Raw genomic sequence first — 24,139 nt, 5'->3', positions numbered from 1 at the left:
TTTTCACTGACCAATACCCTCCTCTCAGTCAGCCTGGGGAGCAGAGCATGGGACCATCCTTTCCCAGAGACTCACCCGTGTCTATGCACCCATTGCCATGAGCATAAAGTAGAGGACCTGCAGCCTGAATAGAGTTAGGCTGGGGGAAGGAAGGACCAAACAGTTAAAAGAAACACTATGGACCTTGTGATGAGTAGTTCAGTGATGTTTATCTTTCTATGAACGCAATTTCAAACATCGAATTTTAGTTACTAAGTATGTACTGAAATCCTTCTATGTGCCAAAATTATTCGAGATGCTGGGAGTACATGTTGAGCATAAAACATAATGGACAGGGTTCCTTTACTCATGAAGCTCACAATACAATGGAAGACAGTAATCACTCAGTCTCAAAATTAACAACTAGAAATGGTGACAGCAACATGGGCCAGCTCATACTTTGACTACTATAAACGCTTATGCCAAATGAATCCGACAAGATGGTACTAATTAATTTGAGCAGATACGTTAATTTTGGGGGTAAACTCTTGTGGAAGATTCTCTCTATCTCTCATGTACACACACACAGACACACAAACAAACATACACGCCTGGACTCAGAGAAACAGACAAGATAACTAGTTGTACATAGCTGTGAAATGTCTCCAACCTTTTGATTCTGAAAATTAGCACGAAGATATTAAAAACTAAAAAAAAAGCACAAATTTCCTTAGAGTAATGAAACTTGCCTATGCAAGCACCTTTATAATTTTATCCTCTTTTACATGCAAGCATAGATGTAAGACTGCTGGAAACTTTCCAAACAACTAGAGTTGAGGGTCCTGCAGATATTCGATAGAGATTATATGGCTTAGAATGTGATGACATTTTACAGCTTTCAAAATCGTATGAAATATCGAACTAAATCAGAAATTTTGCAAAATAACTGCCTTACCAAGGCAGTTTTGAAGTCTTCTTGGTTTCCTGCTGGGCCAGGACTACATTTCACCACAGAAAAAGTTTAATTATATTGGATTTATTTCTAGCAGGGAATATATTTTAGTTCACAATTTCAACTTATTGGACAAGAATATTTTTTAGCTAACTTTAAAATACGTTTGAGGTAGAATAGTGACTTTGAGACCTTCTGATAATAGAAATAAGTTAGAAGGTGTGATATTTGCTTGGGATAACCTCTAGAAACATCTTCAATTTCTCCAAAACTTCTTCTGTTATTCCATATGAACATTTTAAAGATAATAATTTATTTACTGGCTAAACAGGCAGATAAAAGATAAATGGAAAATAATGGAGAGAGTTTTTCTGAAAATATTCTAAATAATGCTTAGACTATCTATCACCGTGCTATTAGTATTCAGAGTTGTTCAGTGGGAAAGAGTAAAATCAATTTGATCTCTTTCCTGGAAGCCCATTTAAATTAATTATTTGCACCCTATGCAGAGCATGCATTTTTAATTGAACTCAGTCAAATTTCACTTGAAACTTAAAATTTTTGACCTATTTCTAAACAATCTACTTTACTTGGTTCCACATCTGCTAACCTCCTCCCAAGACACCCTCCACTGTCCTCACATTTCACCAACACCAGAGTTTAGCTCAGTCTGAGAAATCCCAGGCCACACCTGTGTCATCACTTGGAGAGGAATGGAAAGTCCCAGAACCTAGGTCAGCCTTGAAATAAAATATGCATCTTGGTGGAAAATTAAGAATTCACTTTGGGAATAGTAGTTCATTGTCAAGAAAACTTTTTCTCTGATACAGGTAGTCAACACTCACAGCACCTCCTGTTTCTTACACTCTCTTCATTTAACACTCTCTAGTAGACGATTCCAATAATCATCGCTTTTATTCTGGTCATTCCTTGTGTACTGTAGGGACTTGCAAGGGTTAAAGAAGAGGGAGAAGTGACAGTTTCTATGATGGGATGTTTCAAAATATGTATAAGTGTGTCATACATACAATTAACTGTATATAGTTTTCATAATAGCAAATGGACCCAAAAGATTATGACTGTGCCCCTTGTCTTTCCTCCTCCACAGACATTCATGAGATTCCCCTTTGTGTTACTATTACATTCTTTTGCGATACTACACCCTTTTGATGTTTTGTACTGGAGGCTTGTGTCATCAGAGAAAGGATAGAATATAAACAAGAATTGATTGTAGAGACCACTCATCCATAAGCTGCATTGAAAAGTCCTTAGTCATCCCAGTTCTATTTTTGAAAACGAAAATATTATACTTGTGAAAGTCTTTGCTTTAGATAGAGGAATCTAAAAGGGAAAAACCACAAAAGTGACATCAATTTAAACTTTGATGGAGGGAATATGATTCTATTTAGCTGTTTAAATCGATCTCCCACTCTCACTAACCTCCCACCCCCATCCTCATAACTACAAAACAGAATTCTACATTTCAAGAAGCAAAGTAAAGTAAATTAGATTAATTTTAATTAAGGTTTATTAAATTAACATTAATTTTAGATACATCAAACTTCTGATAAAATATAATTACATTTTGTATTTTATATGTACCTTACGTAATATCTTGAATACTTTTGCATAATAAGTGAATGCACTCATTACCACCTTGTTAAGGAAGCTCTCGATGTGGGCATGGAATAGGAGATGCGAGCTTTGGTGCAGTCTGTGCTGCCTACTAGCTGTGTGATCTCTGGAAAGGACGCATATGGTCTCAGTTTTGTCATCTAAAAACCAGAAAATCAAAATGGACAATTCCCAAAGATCCTTCCAGTTATAAAAGCTTCTATTTTGAAATACATGTTTGATAATTTTAACTGTTCATGCAAATTTGCACATGTCTTTACCATGGATCATTACTTCACTTGATGCTGGCTTCTTATTCAGGAGAACAAAGCTCATTTATAACAATTTCCTCAGGGAGCCTCTAATCTGTTCTACTGGGATCCACTTTACAATGTGATTTTCTCTTGAACATTTGGGTCAAGAGGTTGGACAGTCCATAAAAAGAGCTTCTAAGGTTCTTTTCCTAAGACTTAAGAACCAGGCAGACAGGCCGGCTGGGGTTAGGTTTGTGGTAGGGGAGCCTCACAAATCAGGAGATTACTTGGGTGGCTAATGAAGAACAATAAAAGATTTAGGCAAGTTTAATTGTCTTAAATCTGTAAAGCAAGGATAAGTTCTAAAGTCAGGACAGGTCAGCACACAAAAGACGCAGCATTAATGAATACAGAGTTCCCAGAAAGGACCAAAATCTATAAAAGGCTAATTATGATGCCATGATGATAATCGGAGTTAGCAAACCTTTTCTGTAAAAAGTCAGACACTAAATATTTTAGACCATACAGTCTTTGTCACAACTATTCAGCTCTGCGCTCGTAGTACAAAAGCTGTCAGAGGCTGTATGTAAATGAATGAGCATGGCTGTGTTCCAGTAAAAATTCCTGAATTTTGAATTTCATATAACTTTCACATGTTATAAAATATTCTTCTTTTGATCTTTTCAATCACTTAAAAAGGTAAAATCTATTCTTAGTTGCTGAGCCATACAAAAAAACAGGTGGTGGGCCACGTTTGGCCTGCAGGCTGTTGTTTGCCAGCCCTTGATAATAACATAACAGCCAAATTGGGGACTTTGGAAATATAAATGAGTCTTTAATATGTTAATTTTAGTAAATTACTATCTTCCACAATTTTTATATTTTGAACAGTTTTCTTTTTAAGATTGGCACCTGAGCTAACATCTGTTGCCAATCTTCTTCTTTTTTTCTTCTTCTTCTTCTCCCCAAAGCCGCCCAGTACATAGTTGTACATATTCTAGTTGAGGATTCTTGTTCTGCTATGTAGGACACCACCTCAGCACAGCTGGATGAGTGATGCTAGGTCCGTGCCCAGGATCCAAACTGGCAAAACCCTGGGCTGCCAGAGCAGAGCGCGTGAACTTAACTACTGGGCCATAGGGCTGGCTCATGAATGTTTCTTAATTGCTTTCAATCATACGCCGTAATTCAAATTAGCCCAGCAAAGTTTAACTAAAGATAAATTTTACAAAGGGGGAAGGCAGCTTTAATTAAAATGTGTATTATTTGTGAAATTTATTTCATTTATATTATTTGAACACATTTTCTTCAAGTAAAAGTTTCTCTTGCAATAGTATTTGCATTCTTCATTAATTTGATAATCACGTATGCTACTTATGGTTTACTAACAATGTTCCAGTCATAATCTTCAACCTTCTTTCACAGATTCTCACAATTATTCTCTAAGATAATATTTTCATTTTATCTATAAATAAATGAAGTGCTCAAGTAAATAATTTATCCAAGATTTCACAGCTAGACTGTCAAATCAAAAGCCTGTTTTTTTAACCACTCTATTATATTGACTCAGATATCATTTTTCTTTAGCAAAACACAGGAAAATTTTCTTCATGTTCTCATTGGCCCAAATTCTGAATTGATAGTGAGAGCTAATCTTGTATTCTTTTGTCAATCTTTTTATTTTCAGGAAATGTTTTTGCAGTATTTATGTGCCAATTTAAAAATCATGAAAAAAAATAGAAACATGAAACATTCAAAAGAGAGGTAAACATGGAGTTATTTTAAGGCCATACATGAAGTATAGAAATCATTGTATGACTATTTCCAGGGTCAATACATTTTTAACAATCACATCCCTATTTAATTCAATCATAATATTTTGAAGGCTCTGAGTACGTCTAATGAAAACTGGTAGTTCATCCATCTATTCATTCAATCAATCAGTAAATATTTATTAAGTATCTACATATGCCAAGCAATGTGCTCGACTTGCAAGTATAATATAGAGAAAGACAGATCTCTTCTGTCCTCAGCCTCGTGGAGAAGACAGATATTTATTAAATAATCAGATGAATATTTTTGACGCATACTGTGAAGAAAAGATAAATGGTGCCAAGGGTTAGTTAAACAGAGTGTCTATTCTAGGATGGGGAGTAAGGAAAGACTTTTGAGATGAGAGCTAACAAAGCAAAGCCAGTGGCATGAGAAGCAGGGGCCACACCTCTGCGCAGCCCTGAGACTGGAGAGCACATAGTATTTTCAAGCACCTGAGTGCCAGAGTGCCTGAAAGGAGACAGAAGACAGACAGTGGCCCAAACTCTGGCCGTGGGGATAGGGAGGGGAAGATCAAGTAGATGTAAAGGGCATGTTAAAGGTCTGGGTCTTCGTCTTGGAAGTTAGGAAAGAGTTTTAAGCAAGGGAATGAAAGGATCTGATTTTCATTTTCATCATACGGAGACTAGAATAGATTGGGAACAAAAACGATCTGCGAAGTCCAGAGAAAGGCCATTGTAATGACCCCTCTGACTACTCATAATAAATGAAGATGGTTGCTGAAGAGACAAAAAGAAGTAGACAGATTCAAGAAATATCGTGAAAGTAAATAAATTTGGATAGCTGATTACATGCTACGGACCTTAGATTGAATAACACCCCAAAAGGCCTTTCTTGACCATCCTGTCCCCATTATAAGACATTCTTTTTTACGATATACTATATAAGAATTTATTTTATTTCTTTGACTTTTTCATTCACTTTTGCATGCTATATGAAGGATGAAATGTCATTTTTGCTCACCACTATTTTTCTACCAGAGCACTGTGCTTGATACAGAGCAGGCACTCAACGCATATTTGTGAGATAATGAATAAATAAGCTGAGGTCTGTGAACAAGTACATTGAAAACACGGAGTCTTAAACTAAGTTTGGAGGAATAAAAGATGGGGTCACTACTTGGATGGTGGTTTGAGGACATGCATTATTACTCTTTGCCATGAAATGCAAGTACAATTACCACAAATGTATTTTTTAGAGTTTTAAGATAAAATTGAACTTTCAAATTTCAAGTTAGAGATTTGCATGCAGTTGTCAGAAATAATACAGAGATCCCATATATCCTTTATCCAGTTTCCCCTAATGGTTACATCTGGCCAAATTATAGTGTAATCTCACAACTAGGACATTGGCACTTAAACAGTCAAGACACATAACATTTCCATCACCACATGGATCCCTCATGTGACCCATTTATTGCCCCACCAACTTCTCTACCCTCTCCCTAATCTTTAACCCCTGGCCACCACTAGTATGTTCTCCATTTCATCTTAAGAATGTCATGTAAGTGGAATTATATAGTATGTAACCTTTGGAGATTGGCTTTTTTCATTTAGCATAAGTGAGATCTATCCGAGTTATGTGTATCAAAAGTTAATTTCTTTTTATTACTGATTAGTATACTGTGGTATGAATGGACAAAGTCTATTTAACCATTCATCCACTGAAAGACATCAGGCTTGTTTTTAGTTTGTGGCTATTGTGAAGAAAGCTTCTATAAACATTCATGTACATGTGCTTGTGTGAATATGTCTTCATATTTCCCCCAGTGGTTACATCTGGCAATTGCTGGGTCATACGTTAGTTACACATTTGGCTTTCTTAAGAAAGTGCCAAATTGTTTTTCAGAGTGGCTATACCATTTACATTCTCATCACCAATAAATGACTGACCTATTTTCTTTCCATCCTCATCAGAATTTATTTATTTTTATTTTTTTTAAAGATTTTATTGTTTTCCTTTTTCTCCCCAAAGACCCCCTGGTACATAGTTGTATATTCTTCATTGTGGGTCCTTCTAGTTGCGGCATGTGGGACGCCGCCTCAGCGTGGTTTGATGAGCAGTGCCATGTCCGTGCCCTGGACTCGAACCAACGAAACACTGGGCCGCCTGCAGCGGAGCGCGCGAACTCAACCACTCGGCCACCGGGCCAGCCCAAGAATTTGTTTACTTTTTAAGTAAAGAAAACTTTAGCCATTCTGATAGGTGATGATATCTCATTGTGGTTTTAATTTGCACTTCTCTAATAACTAATGAAGTTGAACATTTTTTCATATGCTTATTTGCTATCCGTGTATTTTCTTCAGTGAAATGTCTATTAACGTCTTTTGCCCATTTTTCTAAATGGATTGTTTGATTTTTTGCTGATGAATTTTGAGAGTTTTTAAAATATATTTTAGATACAAGCCTTTGTCAGACACATTTTCATCATGCCAAGAGTACATACTATCAACATGACCTATCATTATTTATGTCAACATTGATAACTTGGTTAAGGTAATGCTTTTCAGGTTTCTCTACTTTAAAGTTAGTCTTTTCCCCATTTTTCACACTGTACTCCTTGGGAGAAAGTCACAATGTGCAACCAACAACTAAGGAATGGGTTATGTTCCATTTTCTTGAGGGTGGAACGTCTACATAGATTTGGAATTCTGCATGAGAGACTTGTCTATTGGTCTCCATTAATTTATTTATTAAATTATTTATTTATACCAGTACAGACTGATGGTTATTTCTTTTATTCTTTGGGGTATAATGCAGCCTCTACTGCTGCAGCTGGTCCCAGGCTGTTATCGGTAGTCATCATCTTCCTCCTCTACTATCCACTTTAGATTTCCCACACTCTTGGTTACTAACTGAACTGGTATTACTATTTACTTAGTAGGGTTAACAAATCCTCATCCCTGAGGCATCTAAGCCCCTTGTTACCATGTTCTTTTCGTACTCCTGTGGCTGCAACTGTCCATTTATTGTCGAGATTGGGCAAGAGAGTAACAAGAGACACCCTGGTAAATTACTTGGTTTCCACCTGTTTTCTTCCTTGCCTCCCTTGTACAACCACAGCCCTACCTATTACCACTCTAAGCATGATAACTCCTCTTTTGACTGTGTATTGATTGCATATAGTGACTAAGATGGGAAATGGAGTGGATTCTGAAGAGAGCAGAAGTTGTCTTGCAAGGCAGAGGCCTTTGTAACATCTTCAAACTGGAGCAGTGGGTTATTTCTCCAGGACCAGAGGATTCAGAGAAATAGGGGAATTCAAGATTATTGAGTATATCAATTTAAATATGAGCATCCAAGTATCAGGATCCCATCTTTTCCATCCTGACCCTTGTAGTAGATACAAAGGAGTTGATCATTCAATTTTCTCTGGAACTCTGAAACTCTTAGATTTAAATTGCAGGGCTGATCCTCAGCATTTCTTCCCCACTGGCTAAAGAAGATGCAAGTCTCTGTATATTGGGGATTCTTCACTATTAGCCTTTCCTTTTCTTTCTCCAATGCATCCATGTGCCAGTAACAGGCAGTTGATTCAATAGTTCTTTTAATTACTAATTCCTCCGAATTTTTCAATTACTTAGATCATGCCTACAGTGACAACATTGTTACCAAGTCCAGGTTAAAAGGACAAGAAAAATAATACTGCCATTCCAAGGTTCAGTACAAGGCCTTGGGAGGGGAACTGTTTCACCTGTAAGAAATGAAAACCAAAATAATGAACAGGAGAGGAGAAGGACGCTATTTGTGTTGTTTGATAACACTAACTTTAGAAATTGAAAAAGAAAAAACAAAACTTATCTAGGACACTGATAACTAACCCTGTGCTCTGATAGAAATGAATCTGCTGGAACAGGTTTTCAACCTAAGACCCCTGGCATCTCCCACAATAAACAAACTACCCTAAGATAACTTAAAGTAAAAAGTTTAAGGGACACAAACAAGTAAGCCACTGTTAGAAGTGGCCACCAGTGGCACAAAAAGGAAGAATTCCACAAAAAGTGGAAAAACAGAACAAATTGAAAGGGATTATGAAATAATATTTCAAGTCATTAAAGACATAAATGAAAGAATAAAAGTATAAAAATTAAGATATTAAAAATAATACAAAAAGCTTTGAAAAAGATCATAATAGACCTTCTATAAATGAAAAATGATATTGAAATAAAGGAAAAATCTGAGTTATTTAATTGATTAGGAGACTAATTGGATCAAGATAGAAGTAGTGAGCTGAAAAATCTATCAGACAAATTAACTCATAGTGTAACTGAGAGAAATGAAGACAGGAAATTGACCAAGAAAAAGAATAGGACACAAATAAAAATGTTAGCAATAAAAATGGCAAATACACAGAAAAAAGAAATATAAAGTATATCCATGAAAATTAATACTAATGCATTATAAAATTTTGAGGAAATATGCAAGTATTTAGAGAATATAAATTATCAAGTATAACTTGAAAACCTGAATTTATTTGTTGCCATTAAAGAAAATCAGTTAGAAATCTATCCATTTAAGAATCTCAAAGTCCATAAGGTTCTATACGTAATTTTCACCAAATTCTATTTAAGAGCACATAAAATAATCTGTATGTCACACATACACAAATATTCTAGAGACTAGGAAAAGAGAAAATGTTCACAGCATGAGCAAAACTGGACATCAAAATAAACAAGGAAAATACCAAAAGAGACTAATTACAGGGCAATTGTATCTGAACATAGATGCTAAATGCTACATAAATAAATTACTAACAAATAGAATCAAGTAATTTCCCAAAACCAGAACACTATGAAAATAACGGTTTACTCTGGAATGGATGGTGTAATATACAATCATTTATTAATATATTTACTACATTATAAGAGCAAATGGAGAAAATATGAATGATCATATTAAAATAATCAGAATAAGAATTTGATAAAATGTAATGCCTATTCATAACCATTTTTATCCAAGTTGGAGTAGAAACAAACATCCTTAATTTGATATTGGTATAAAGGTTTGTTACCAAAATTCTAAGGTATATATTTTACTCAATGGTAAAACAAAATGTCATAATAAATTCCATTTAAAATCTGGGGCATGACTCAGAGAACTAATATTTCTATTTCTATTTAACATTGTATATAAATCTTAGCCAAACTGAAGAAAAGGAAACAGTATAGGTATACAAATTTTTAAAAAGTAAACATAATTTTCATTATGTACACATGATGAAACATTCAAATACATTCCAAAAGAAACTACAGAAAACTATTAAAGCTAGAAAAAGCATTCAGAAAACTCCCTGGATATAAATGAAATAAGCAAAAATCAGTATCATTCATAAAACTAATAACAATGAACTAGAAAGATTAATAAATAAAGGGAACGTTCATAAAATCACCAAAAATGAAAGTACCCAAGAATAAAATTACAAAAATGTAAAGACCTTTGGAAAGCAACACCAAATAACACAAAACAATAACACAAAAATTAATAAATGAACAAATAAAATGAATAAATAAGACGTATAGTAAATAGTTGGATATACTATTTTTATGGATTCAATATTTTAAATATTTTAATTCACTCCATTTAAAGCAATTCAGTGAAATTGCAAAGAAGAGCTCATCAGGGTTTTCTTTTTTAAATGATATTTCACAAACTGGTCCTAAAATTTACATATAAAAACAAAGAGACAATAACACTTAAGTAATTTGTCAGATAAGAAATTTCGAGTTGAACAATATGGGTTAGGTCTTCCCTCCCAGATATTAAGACCTATTATAATGCTATCATAATTTATACAGTATATTAATAAAACAGACAAATGGATTAAACTACAAAGTTCAGAAATATACATAGTCTTATGGAAGAAATTATAAATTGCTGGGGAAAAATGCATTATTCAATACTAAATGGTGCTAGAAGAATTGGCTGCTCATATGCAGGAAAAAAATATATATATTCCTAATTCCCATCATTCACAGATGGTTAAAGCTCTAAATATGAAAATTAAAACACTTAAAATAGTAGCAGAAAATATAAGAGAATAAATGTATGACCTTAGGGTAGTGAAAAAATATTTTAAATAAAGCACAAAACCTACAAAGTAAAAGTTATTAATAAGATTGTGTTAAAATGTAAATACTAATGTTAGGCGTTCTGTTGCTGGTAAGACAGCATGAGGAGCTCTGTGAACTTGCTCCCTAAAGAAACTGGTGAGAAAAGAAACTTAATTGAAAGTCTCTGAAAATGACCCTGTAGGCATAAAGAATATTAAAAAATATTTTCTTTTCAGGAAAATCTACGAAGACTCAGTAAGAATTGCCAAATTCTGGTATTTGAATCAAGGTCTATGGCCTTCCTTCCCTTTTCCAGCTCAGAAAACTCCAAGACAGAAACTCCATTCTGGATTGGTTTCTCTATAACTAGAGATGTACTTAGAGATGATTTGCACATGCATATGGATATAAATATGGAGAGATAGAGAGAAAAGTAGAAAAACATTCATGGGAAGGATACACTTAGCTCCTGAATAGTGATTACTTTGGGGGAAGGCATACAGAAAGTATACCAGAAATGCTATTAAAGATGGCTTGTTTCTGTGCCATTGTATCTCTTATTTAAAAGAAAAAAATAAAAGCAAATACAGGAAAATATCAACAGTTTAAAAAGCTGAGTCTCTGTGTGGGATAAAATGAGTAGTGTTTTTTTTTCTGTATTTAAAAAACTTTTGCAGTGAAAAAACAGAAAATTGCAACTAAATAAAACAAAAATCAAATGATGAATAACAAAAGAAGAGAAGAAGGAAGATCCATCATAGCGTGTAATCACATGAAGTCCTAGGCTGCATGATTATAAATTTAAATGAAGGGAAATAATACAGAATTTTTAGTTATAAAGTAATCTGCGGTATCACCTTTAATTAAGAATTCTGTATTTTGAATATATTCCAAAATTCTAAAGCATATAAACTCAAGTGACCAGTGAGTGATATAGAAATCACATTCAGCAATAGCTGAGGAAAAGATGAACGTTTAGTTTGGGCAAAAAGAATATTTGGGGAGGGTTTGAGTCCAGAAATTTTCAGGATTGTCATGTGGAAGATGATCTTTTAAGTTCTTTAAGTCTCTAAATGTCGAATTCGAAAAAAAGTGAATGGAAATTTGAGGATAACAGATTTGAGTTCAGTATTAAAAGGGATTGGGAGTGAAAGAAGCTAAGATTAAGAATTTTACACATAATGAAACAGTCTGCTTAGCAAAGAATATTTACTTTCCACCACCAGAAGCTTTAGTTGCAAAAGGGGATAGCCTGTTTGCAAAGCGTTCCTCTACTGGTTGGAGAGTGAAACAGCCTAAATGGCATCTAAGATTTTTCCTAGCTGAAGGCTCTATGATATAGTTATTGGGACTGACTCATTCCCATAAAACAGAAGCAAAAAGTAAATATCATTTTTCAAATCTCACAGTACTTTTTGAAAGGAGAGAATTCAGGTAATCTACTTGTCCTCATGGCACCATTTCTTAATACCATTTCCGCATGTTCCAACAAAGGCAGGGGGCATCTTTAAATACCAGAGGTTCTCAGGCTCCAAATGAACTTGGGCACTCATTTATATAGCAAAACCGGATACGGGAATGAAAGGGCAAATCCTGGGCTGTTTTGTTTGTTATGGGATGCATGGCAACCCTACTAAGACTTCAAAGTTATAAATTTATCACAAACTTATAAATCAAAGATTTATAGATTAGATATATTTCAATGAAGACCACTTCTCCATTCCAATTACCTGAAAGAAAGAGCCCACTTTACTCAGAAGCTCAGGTACAGGTGGATGCTGCAGTCCATCACTGATGCTCTCTTTGCAGTGGGTGAGTGCTGCCGTCACATTTTCCAGTGGGTGATTAGGAAAAGGTTTGCAAAACGCTCTTTGCTTCACCGCCATTTTACAAACAATTACAGTGGGGGCTTCCGGGATGGAGTTTCCAGGACACCATTTCACGGATCATTGCTCTAGTCCCACTTACTGGTACAAGAAGTTTTCCATCTCTCTTCACTGTGGGAATCCAGCTTTTGTGCCAAATATGGACAGTTCTCACCCTGAGTGGCAGGGATACCGAGAATGTTCCCATTTACTGTGGTTGCTGGCCTCCACTGGATCGTAAACTGTGCTTGAATTGTTAAGATCGCTATGTCGAATATCTTCTTCCTTTTTCAGGTCCAATTTTTTTTAATATGAGCCAGGGAGAAAGTGACACAGAAGATAAAGAACTGTAGCATGCTTTTCAAAGCCAATAACTCTTCGCCATACTTCTGCATTTCTATGAGCAAAGAGCAAAGTTACTTTTACAAATACTTTGTGGCTGTACTGTCCAGTATGTTAGCCACTAGCAAACACGTAGTTGGTTATTGAGCGTTTGTAATGTGACTAACACAACTGAAGAAATGAATTTCTAATTGAAATGAGATGTACTGAAAGCGGAAAATACACAGTGCATCTTGAAGGCTTAGTAAGGAAAAATATGTAATATTTCTCATTAATGTTTTACATTGACTACGTGTTGAAATTTTGAATATATTTGGATCAGTAAAATATATTATTAAAATAATCATCTGTTTCTTCTTACTTTTTAAAATGTGGCTACTAGAAAATTTAAAGATACATATGTGACTCATATTTCTATTGAACAGTGCTGGTGTCTAAAATTGACTCTCTTTCTGTTTCTCTCTCTCTCTCCCATCTCCCACTCTTGGTAAAACATTTTAAGGCAGTCGATTATCATAAATATGTCAATACTATAATGATAGTAAAATGAAAGTCAAAAAATCAAAAAGGAAACAGAAATAGCAAACAACTAAGATAATTTAATTACTGTGATGGGACATTAAGCTAAAGAATTGAACCTCTACAAAGCCACGGCACCTTGACAAGTAGGAAGAATGATAAAATCCATTGATCGATTTAATCATTCAGTATTATTTATTGCGCCATTACTATGTGTTAGGCTGAGAGATTCTGAATATGTTCTAGGTGACAGCTTGCATTCACCACTTATGGATTCTGTTTGTGGTCATTTTCTCCTTCAGCTGAGGCCTCCACCTGCCTGTGTACCTTTCCATAGAGACTTTAAAGTTTCCCTTGTGAGGAAATAAGAGACACTTTTTCTCACACTATTTCATCAATTCGATAATAATGCCCTGCCGGGGAAGATCTAGCCACAGAGCAGTTTGGGAGATGTGGATGGATGTGTGTTCTATAGCAGGAAACACTTTGCAGAAGCAGCTGCTAAAAACCTGAGATTTAAGACTTGGGCCCCAAGTCAGTAAGCCCTGAGTGTGACCCTGAGAAGCTCCCATCCCCAGCAATCACTGGAACATATTTAGAACAAATGGAGCATTTGATTCACCCAAAGAGAGGATAAAAATAATGGTTAAAGAACATAAGCTATGGATTTACACAGCTTGGATTCATCTCTCAGTTCCTCTACCATTTGTGAAAACTTGAAAAAATTCCTTAGCCTCTTTATGCCTCAGTTTCTCATCTCTACAGTGAGAATCATAAGACAACCCATTTTGGAGGGTTGTCACGAGGACTGAGGAGATCGTTGATATAAAGAGATTGGACAAATACTTAGCAGACAGAAAGCAGTCAATAAATAGTAGCTGTTACTGATATTCTCTTGCCAGTCTCCAGATTGCAGTAGCAGTAAAAGTGGGAACTCAAGATGAACTATTTTGTAGAAGTGGCAGAAGGTAGCAGAAAGACAAACTCCCCAAATCTACATGGCATTGGGTTAGGTGCTAGCGAAACAGCAGTGAAGAAGACAGCCACGGTTCCCGCCCTCACGTTGCGTATGGGCCATTGTGGGCTTCAGAGAATTAAACATGGACATTAAAATTCAATGTGATGTATATGATGGTAACGGCATACCTGGTGCTCCAGGAGCATCTCAGAGGGCCCTCTAAGCTAGAACCTAGTGTCAGAGAAGGGTTTGCAGAAGAGAGACACCTGAGCTGAGGACTGAAGGATGGGTACATGTTAATCAGGTAAAATGCTGGGAGTAGACAGGTGTGAATAATACAGGCATGTTCTAAAAAACATGGGGTAATCTCTGTGAAGGATTGGAAGTGAGAACACAAGTTGTATAAGAAACTAAAATGCAGATGAGTGTGGATGGGTAATTGTGGTTATCTAATGGAAAATAAGGAAGCATAAAAATACTTGGGAAACACATGAGCAATGTTTAAGACATTTTATATTTGTGTTGGCCTATGCCACACTCGTTATTTTGGTGGTAGATTGTTAGAGACTTTATAAAAAGGAATTTGGCAATGTCTACTGAAATTGAAAACATTCCGCTTTTTGAAATCATGGTTAGAAGGAACCAACTTTGAGGGAAGCTAGAGAAGATGTTAGCGGTACAGAAACAGAGTGCAAAAGCCCGAGGCAGCACTGGCTGAGCCTGTTAGGGAAGCTGGAGCCACACCTGCAGGGACAGTGCTGATCCGAGATGGGAAGATGGTGGGAGAGAGGTCAGACACACACTAGGGCCCGATCAGGTGGGGCCTGTTGGCCATGCTGGGGAGTCTGATTTTATTCCAAGTGGAAAAGCAATCCTAATGCGTGATTTCAAGCAGGGCAGAGACCATCCAGATTTTTACTTTTTAAAATATCACTCTGTATATGTGTAGAGAATAAATTAGGGTGGCAAGCGGAGAGAAACAATTCTTGAAGCAACTTTGTGAAGTGCTATACAGCAGTCCCCCCTTATCCGTGGGGATACGTTCCAAGGCCCCCAGTGGATCCCTGAAACTGGGGACAGTACCGAACCCTACACATACTATGTTGTTCGTACACATACGTGCCTATGATAAAGTTTAATTTATAAATTAGGCACAGTAAGAGGTTTTTGCTTTCCTTATTAAGTTGAGAACATTCACCTTTTTACTTAAAGGAACCTCTTTAAGGCTTCTCTTTGGCATATTCAGATTGCCAGAATCACTACTCTTGTGCTTTGGGGCCATTATTAAGTAAAATAAGGGTTACTTGACCACAAGGGCTGTGATACCACGACCGTCAATCTGATAATCGAGAAGGATACTGAGTGACTAATGGGCAGGTAGTGTATCCAGTGTGGATGTACTAGACAAAGGGATGATTCGTGTCCTGGGTGAGACAAAGCAGGATGGTGCCAGATTCCATCACACTACTCAGAATGGCAGGCTATTGTTTATTTCTGGAATTTCCCATTTAATATATTCAGACTACGGTTGACTAAGGGTAAATGAAACCATGGAAAGGGAAACTACAGATGGGGATACTACTGTACAAAGTAGAGTTGTTTTGGTTGCAAGCATCAGAAATCCCCTTAAATTAGCCCAAGTGAGGTTTTTTTTTTTTTTTGAAAAGGCAAGGAAGATTCTCACAGAATGTCCAAAGAGTCGTTGGAGCTGGAAATTTAAAAGCCATCAGGAGTCCAGGAAGCTTCTCTTTACACTACTCTCTTGCTCTAGGGAACACACAGACTTTTGTCCCTGATTCTCTTCTGTATCTGCTTCTTTCTCCTCTTTCTTTCTCTCCGTGCATCTGTATACATAGATACATCTATATACACCACTCTCTCTCTCTGAACTTCAGGTTTATTTCTTCTGATTACAGATATTTCTACTCCCTTTCAGCTTCACTTGGTGTCCCATAATTGATGACTAAAGTCTTTGTTTGCTCTTAGTTCAAAATCTTGAGAAACAAATATGATGCTGGCTGATCCTGTGCCCATCTCTGTTCAACTAACTGTAGACGAGTTACATGTATATGGTCCAAGCATGACTTCACAAGTTCAACCTTCAACAGGTCTGTGAGGAGAGGGGCCCGGCTTAGAAGGGCATAAGGGCAGTGCCAGCACCCTAGCACCTGTCTATGAATATGAGTTAGTGGCTACTTGGTGTCAGCGAATAATTTAGAAAAACAGTGTGTTTGATTATCATATCTCCTAAGTTATTATCCTCAAATAATTAGTCTATTTGTCTAGCTTTTGACAGGAGAAAGGAAGCAGTCCATTTAAAATTATACTTCTTGATAATAGCTGAAACACCTAGTCTCGTAATGCTGGGCATTTCACTTACCTTCTGAGCCACAGTCTTTCCATTCTTAAAATAGTAATAACAATATTTACCTTGCAGGGAGGTTAAGAGAATTCGAGATAATATAGGTAATGTATTTAAACAGAGTGACTGATATGTAGTTGGTTTACAGTAATAATTATTGCCTTCATTTGTAAGGTGGAAAAACAGCAGCTTAGAGAATTAAGTTATTTGCCTGAGAGAACAGAGCTAAAAAGTGGTGGAGACAGATTTTGAGTGGAGTTTTCTGGCCCCCAGTTGATCCATGTTGTCCCCCAAGGATAGTCACTAACTTTTGAAGACGGAATGACAAATCAGTCTGACAGTAACCTGTAGAACAGATTATAGTGGGGAAAAGGTAGTGGGAGGAAAATCTGTAACTAGAATTCTTCAATAGAGCAGAGTAGCATTCATCTGACTCTGACCGAGGATACTGGGAGTGAACAAAGACAGTAGAGGAAAAATGCTTAAGATTACAAACGTAAATTTTCTAAGATTTGACAATGGATTGATAACAAGAGTTGTGAGAAGGGAAAAGTCAAAGAGGCAAGGCAGTAGATGTCCTGGGTGAATAGGAAAATGAAGACACTGAGCCAGCCCTGGTGGCCTAGTGATTAAAGTTCAGCGTGCTCCACTTTTGCACCCAGGTTCGGTTCCCGGGCATGGAACCACGCCACTCATCTGTCTGTAGCCATGCTGTGGCAGTGGCTCACATAGAAGAACTAGAAGAACTTACAACTAGAACATACAACTATGTATGTCTGTAGGTTGGCTGGAGTGTCAGAGGGACAATTCAACAGCAGTGTATAACTCAACAGAAACTTGGAGTTCGTGGTGGCTCTAGACTTAGAAGCATCATTATATTATTTTGGGGAGGTGAGTAGCTGGGTGTTTACACAGCAAGCATGATATTTTTATTTGAATTTAATTGTTTTGGGAAACTGCATGGCTAATAGAACTTATAGAAGTTGGTTCCACCCCATCAACCACCCTTTGAAGCCAATAATCTCTTTAAGTCAAAAGCAAAGTGTAGGTTAGGAAATTATGTATAAAATGTGATAGTTGAAATCACTGGCATACTTTAGATTACAGAAGATGAAAGCAGTCAAGTTACAAGTTTCCTTAACATAAAACCTTAAAAAGCTCAAATTTCTCATCTCTGAAGGTTTTCTTCAATAAATATGTTTTTCCGTTGCCTATCTGGCTGCCAATCACAACATCTGCCTGGGGGACTAAGGATAGCCAAGTTTTTTTTTTTTTATTTCTTTACAAGTCTTGAAAGAATAGTTTTGGCCTTCTTTCTCCTGATTAGTTTTCAAAATAGCAGTGAGAATTGAAACTATAATCCACTCTTATCCAGTTCCTACTAAACCCATCAAGGAAAGGTCACGTAAAATAAGAATCAGGTACAATTGTTCTAGTTCCTTGACCCTCGCTAACTGTCCATTCCTAAAGGAAGACAAAGGTTCATTTCTCCACATGTGGGTACATTGAATTGAATTTTATTTTGTGTCCATAACAGGCATACCAAGTTTTATTGCACTTCGCTTTACTGTGTCTCCCAGAAATTGTGCTTTTTACAAATTGAAGGTTTCTTGAGACGGAATCTACTACTGGTGAAGATTCTGCAAAGATTGTTGAAATGACATCAAAAGATTTGGACTATTACATAAACTTAGTCGATAAAGCAGTGGCAGAGTTTGAGAGGAAAGACTCCAATCTGGAAAAAAGTTTTACTATGGGTAAAATATTATCAAACAGCATCTCGTGCTACAGAGAAATCATTCACAAAAGGAAGAGTCAATGGATGTGGCAAACTTCATTGTTGTCTTATTCTACGAAATTGCCACAACCACCCCAATCTTCAGCAACCAACACCGTGATCAGTGTGCAGCCATCAACATTGAGGCAAGACTCCTCACCAGTAAAAAGAAGGCTCAGATAATAGAATTTTTAACAATAAAGTATTTTTCCTTTTTTTTTGGTGAGGAACTTTGGCCCTGAACTAACATCTGTTGCCAATTCTCCTCCTTTTGCTTGGGGAAGATTGGCTCTGAGCTAACATCTGTGCCAGTCTTCCTCTATTTTGTAGATGGGTTGCCACCACAGCATGACTTGATGTGTAGTGTAGATCTGCACCCGGGATCCAGGCTTGTGAACCCTTGGCCGCTGAGGTGGAGCATGCCAAACTTAACCACTATGCCACTGGGCAATGCCGAAGTATTTTTTAATTAACATATGTACATTGTTTTCTTAGACATAATGCTATTGCACACCTAACAGACTACAGTATAGTGTAAACCTAACTTTTATATGTGCTGAGAAGCCAAAAAATTTGTGTGACTTGCTTTATTGTGATATTTGCTTTATTGCGGCGGTCTGGAGCTGAACCCTCAATATCTCCGAGGTATGCTTGGATTTTTTTCCTTTATTCAACTTCCTTTGTCGATACTGCATGGAACTAAGTAAGATAAATTTTCGATGCCAAGTTCCATAATGTGGTTTACCAAAGTATGTCTTTCTTCTCTGCTTCCTCCACACTGTCTCTTAGCTAAACCTAACTCTAAGGTATTTCTCTGTGCTGATCCCAAAGTGTTCAAGATCGATACATTCTTAGACAGTTAGCTAATTCTGGAGATGAAACTCTTTCAACTTTTGCATGACAAGAAGGCAGCTGAGAAACATGGAGGCAAAACAAACAGATGATAGCACCAATTTCCTCTTACTGCTAACAATTTTCAACAGACCACCATCCTGTATTGGTAGCCTTCAGTCTTGAATTTTTTTATTATTATTTTTTCTATTTTCCTACAACACTGGATGAGGGGAAATTCATGGAAACATATTTTTACTCATTTTAGCTCTCACATTTTCAAGCCCAGGAAGCTTCAAAGGAAATGTAAGAAAGTATGAAACCATGCAAAATGAATTGATGAAAAATTCTGGCCAGACTTCTGCACACGGAAATTAGCAAGTTATCATAAGGATGAAAAAGTTTTCTAATATCAGCATTATCTTCCATTTGTTGCTCTCTCTCCACCGTTTCCTATTGCCTTCAATTTACAACCTTATTTATATCACTTCTGAGAAGCTCAAGGGATGGGCCTATTAGGAATTATGATGAGATTCTCGTGCCTTCACAATATTCCTGAGAGAGTCACACACAGAAACATTACCAGAAGGAGAATTAAAGCACCAGTTTCTAAACATCTGGGCCGAAACTCACAGATTCTTATGTTGGACTATTTGGTAAAAGTTGGTTTACACAGAGACTTTGAATTTATGGTCCAATTAGTGCTGCATTTTCATCCTTCTAGACCACCATATTTTCTACTTCTCAAATCTACATCCTGAGGCAAAGGTCAGGTTTCAGAGCAAGGTCCCGTGCAAACCATGGTTCAATTTTAGTAAAGTAGAATTGAGAAAGGGAAAGAATTGATGAGCCTGAGCCCTGAGATCTATTTACTCTAGGACAGGGAAGATAGAAATTATACAAGACAGGAAAGAACTTGGATTTAGGCTCTTTGAGACACTTCACCATGCCCATCAAAGAGATTTATGGCCCAAACACTATCTGATGTGTAAAATTAGCAACTTCTCCTTTCCAGGGTGGATGGAAAAAACTAGAAGAAGAAGTGAGAATATGAGTGACTAGCTAGAAGGGGCAAAACGTTCATTTTCCAACTTATACCACTATACCTATATTTTAAATATAGGCAAGGGATGTTGTTGGGGCTGTTAATCTCCATAAATCTATCTATCTGGCCAGCAAGATGCCAAGTACACGCTGACAAATATATTCTGACAAGTAAAATATCTCAATATGAAGTATTTTAAGTTGCAATTTTATTTTGAAGACAGATTCCTAAGGCATCATTACAACCAAAAATCATTAATTACCAATGAGATAAACTGGTTGAAAAAATGGTTCTAATTCTCCTCTCCTCCCACATCCACACCCTTTGAAATATTACTTGAAAGTAAGTTTCATTCAGGGGTGGAATCTACTTCCCCCTTCCTTAATCCCAGACTGGCCATGTGACATACCTGGCCATGTGACATACCAACAGGATGCCGTGGAAGTCACAGCACACCAGTTCCAATCCTAGGTCACAATTGCTTTCCCCATATCCAATTACTTCTTGGAACTTTCCCACTCCCATGAGAACAAACTTAGACTGTCTTGCTGAAGTATGAGGGACCCCTGGGAAGAGCTGAGTCATTCCAAGAGAAGTCATATTAGACCAGCCAACCCACAGCCAACTCACAGTTGACCACACATGCATGAGCAAGGCCAGCTGAGATTAGCCAAGACAGCCCCAGATTAATAGGATGACCGAGATAATCCATGGACTTGAGAGCAAAACTAACTGTTTACCATTCTATGTCATTGGTTGTGTGGTTATTAGTTAAGTAGGATTATTATGGAAACAGATGACATACAACCAGCCTGAACTTTGCTGTCTACCAGGCAAAATTAACTAGAATTACATTTAAGATATCTTAAGCCAACAGAACAGGCCAGACTTTTGAAAATGATCAAATCTGGACATTTTGTGAACCAGCCTACACATATATTGCTGTTTCACATATCTCTGAATAGAGTGATCCTATTTCTTCTGCTTAGAGCATCTTCCTCATTTTTTTCTTTATATCCCTAATTCATTCTTTAAGATTCAGGTCAGATGTCAGCTACTCCAGGAGACTGATGTTGAACCCACAGGCTGGTTTAAATGCTCTTCCTCTGAGTTTCCAAAATACCATTGGCGTGTCTGTATCTTCTCTCTTAAAAGTATGTAACAAGGGGCCAGCTTGATGGCATAGTGGTTAACTTCATGCACTCTGCTTCAGCAGCCCAACATTCATGAGTTCAGATCCCCGGTGTGGACCTACACACCGCTCATCAAGCCATGCTGTGGCGGCATCCCACATACAATACAGAGGAAGATTGGCACAGACGTTAGCTCAGGTACAATCTTCCTCAACCAAAAAGAGGAAGATTGGCAATGGATGTTAGCTCAGGGACAATCTTCCTCACATGCACACAAAAAAAGTATATAGCAAGCAGAATTGGGGTCTCCACTTCATCTCTTCCTCTTCTTCAACCCACTTCAATCCAGCTTCTGCAACTAACACTTCTCGGAATTAGCTCTTTCAAGAATCTGTAATTACTAACAAGTCACCAGTTCAAGGAAGAGTAACAAGTTCTTATCTCACTTGACTCCTCTGCACACTTAGAAACAACTGAACACTCTTCTTGCAACATCCTTTCTTCATGGTACACATACGCAATTATAATTTGGCTTTTATTCCTACAAATCTTTATTAATATCCCCTTTTCCCACTAAACTGTAAGGTCAGTGAGGACAGAGACCGTCTCCTTTTTTCATCATGGCATACTCAGGGTGAGTTCAGTGGCTGCCTGGCACAGAGTAGGCATCAATAAATATCTCTGAATGAGTGAATGCAGGCATCACTTAGTACATTATCCAAAGGCATTCTCCTGCATCGATCTTACTCCTACATTGTTAAGTTCCAGATAGCAAGGGAAATGAGCTATTTGGAACCTCAAGTGTCTAGCTGAGGGTCTGACTTTCAATAAGAACAATAGCTAAGATTTATCAAGTGGTTACTGAATGTTCTGGGCCATTTTAAGTACATGTAAAGACATATTTTACATGTACTATTTCATTTAATCTTCAAAATAAGCTGTGTTATATAGAATTTTCTCCCATGTTTACAGATAAGGAAAATTAAGCACTAGAAACTTCACAAATATTTGTTAAACTGAACTATGTGCTCCAAAGGCAGACGTGGAAAAATGTATAGCTACTAACAAGTGGCTGGAAATTTCTCAAGGAGGTGACAAACCCTATCCTCGGCCCTCTCTAGGGATTACTATGTTAATGATGCAGTCACTTCATTGGACTAGTTCAGGTTTGTAGAAGACCATTCTGTGCTCTTGCGTCCACTACCTGGTCTCACAAGATGCCTGTCTATCTACTTCCTCCTCTGATTCATTTAAGTAAAACTCCCTCTTTGTCCCGCCAGTCCACTGTTCTTATTGATTTCTCCTGCTCTATCACTGCAAGATGTTTTCATTGCTGTACCCCAAGAAATGCCCGGCACACATAAGTATTCTTTAATTAATGAATAAATCACCTCTTAATTTCCTATAAAAAGACTTTCTTGACTACCAGAAAAAAAAACGTTAATTCTTCCTCCAGAAAGTTCATGATGTATTTTTCTCTTTGCTACATATAAATGTAAAAACAATCCAAACTATACAATGAATGTGCAATTATATTGTTTTCTTCACAGTTATAATGTTTGAATGCATGGAATTTGCTAGACTTTAAAACTCCAGAGAAAGGGTTTAAATCTGGTTAACCAACGTCAAACCATAGACTGTACTTTCAAATGAACAGAGAAGTTTACTGATCACTATTTCACCTAGATGATAATGATGATGATGATGATGATGATGATGATATGATAGTTTATCAAATCATCCTAGTCAGGAATTACCACAAGATAGAAAAGGGACAGACTATCAAATGTGCTATCAGAAACTATAGAGTTGGAAACAGACCAAGGTTTTTTGGAACTAATCCTGACTTTTACAGAATTTGCCATTTTTGGAAAGACTCATGGTTAATATATATATATATATTTTTTTTTTTTTTTTTTTTTGCTCCCTTCTCTGTCAACTGATTTGATATCAGAGTCCATTTAAAATTCCCTCCGTCACGTTCAGATCATGGAGGAAATCTCATACCTCAGGAACCAATTAAAGCTTCACTTACCTCCTTCTGACCATCCCTCGGCAGCTGTTCCCAGAGAAAGCTGGAGAGAACTCAAAGAAACGCCGCTTTGGAACAGACTCACCTGGAACTCATGGACTCCGTTGAATCTGCACTGCCAGGGGCCCTGGCGCTTCTCTCGGAGTTATGATTTCATTTAGCTGAAGTGCACTGTTCTGTACCGGGTGCTAAGGGGAATTTAGAGCATCGATTAGACATGGTTTTTACCCTCAGGAATCTCACCATTTAACGGGGGAAATAAGATAAACACACAGTCAATTAAGACAAAGTAGATACATATGTACACATCAAAATATTGATTTAAGTTTGGGAAAGAGGAGGAGATAGAGGCAAAGGATTTAGATGCTAATCAGGAAAGTCTTGCAGACTTTGCAGCCTTCATGGGCGTGCGTGTAAGTGGAAGGAAATCTCTCTGTGTGCAGAAAGAAAGGGGACGGCTGCTCCAAGAAGAGATTTCTTTCTTCTCACCTATCCCACGCCCCACCACCAAATTGCCCTGGACCAGGAGAAGCAATTCAATGCTCAGAGCTGTAAATCATGTCCACGTGACTGACCACCTGGGTCATTGGATG

This window comes from Equus przewalskii, chromosome 22 (assembly GCF_037783145.1).
Source record: "Equus przewalskii isolate Varuska chromosome 22, EquPr2, whole genome shotgun sequence".
Taxonomy (NCBI): Eukaryota; Metazoa; Chordata; class Mammalia; order Perissodactyla; family Equidae; genus Equus; species Equus przewalskii.
This window is presented reverse-complemented; position numbering follows the sequence as displayed.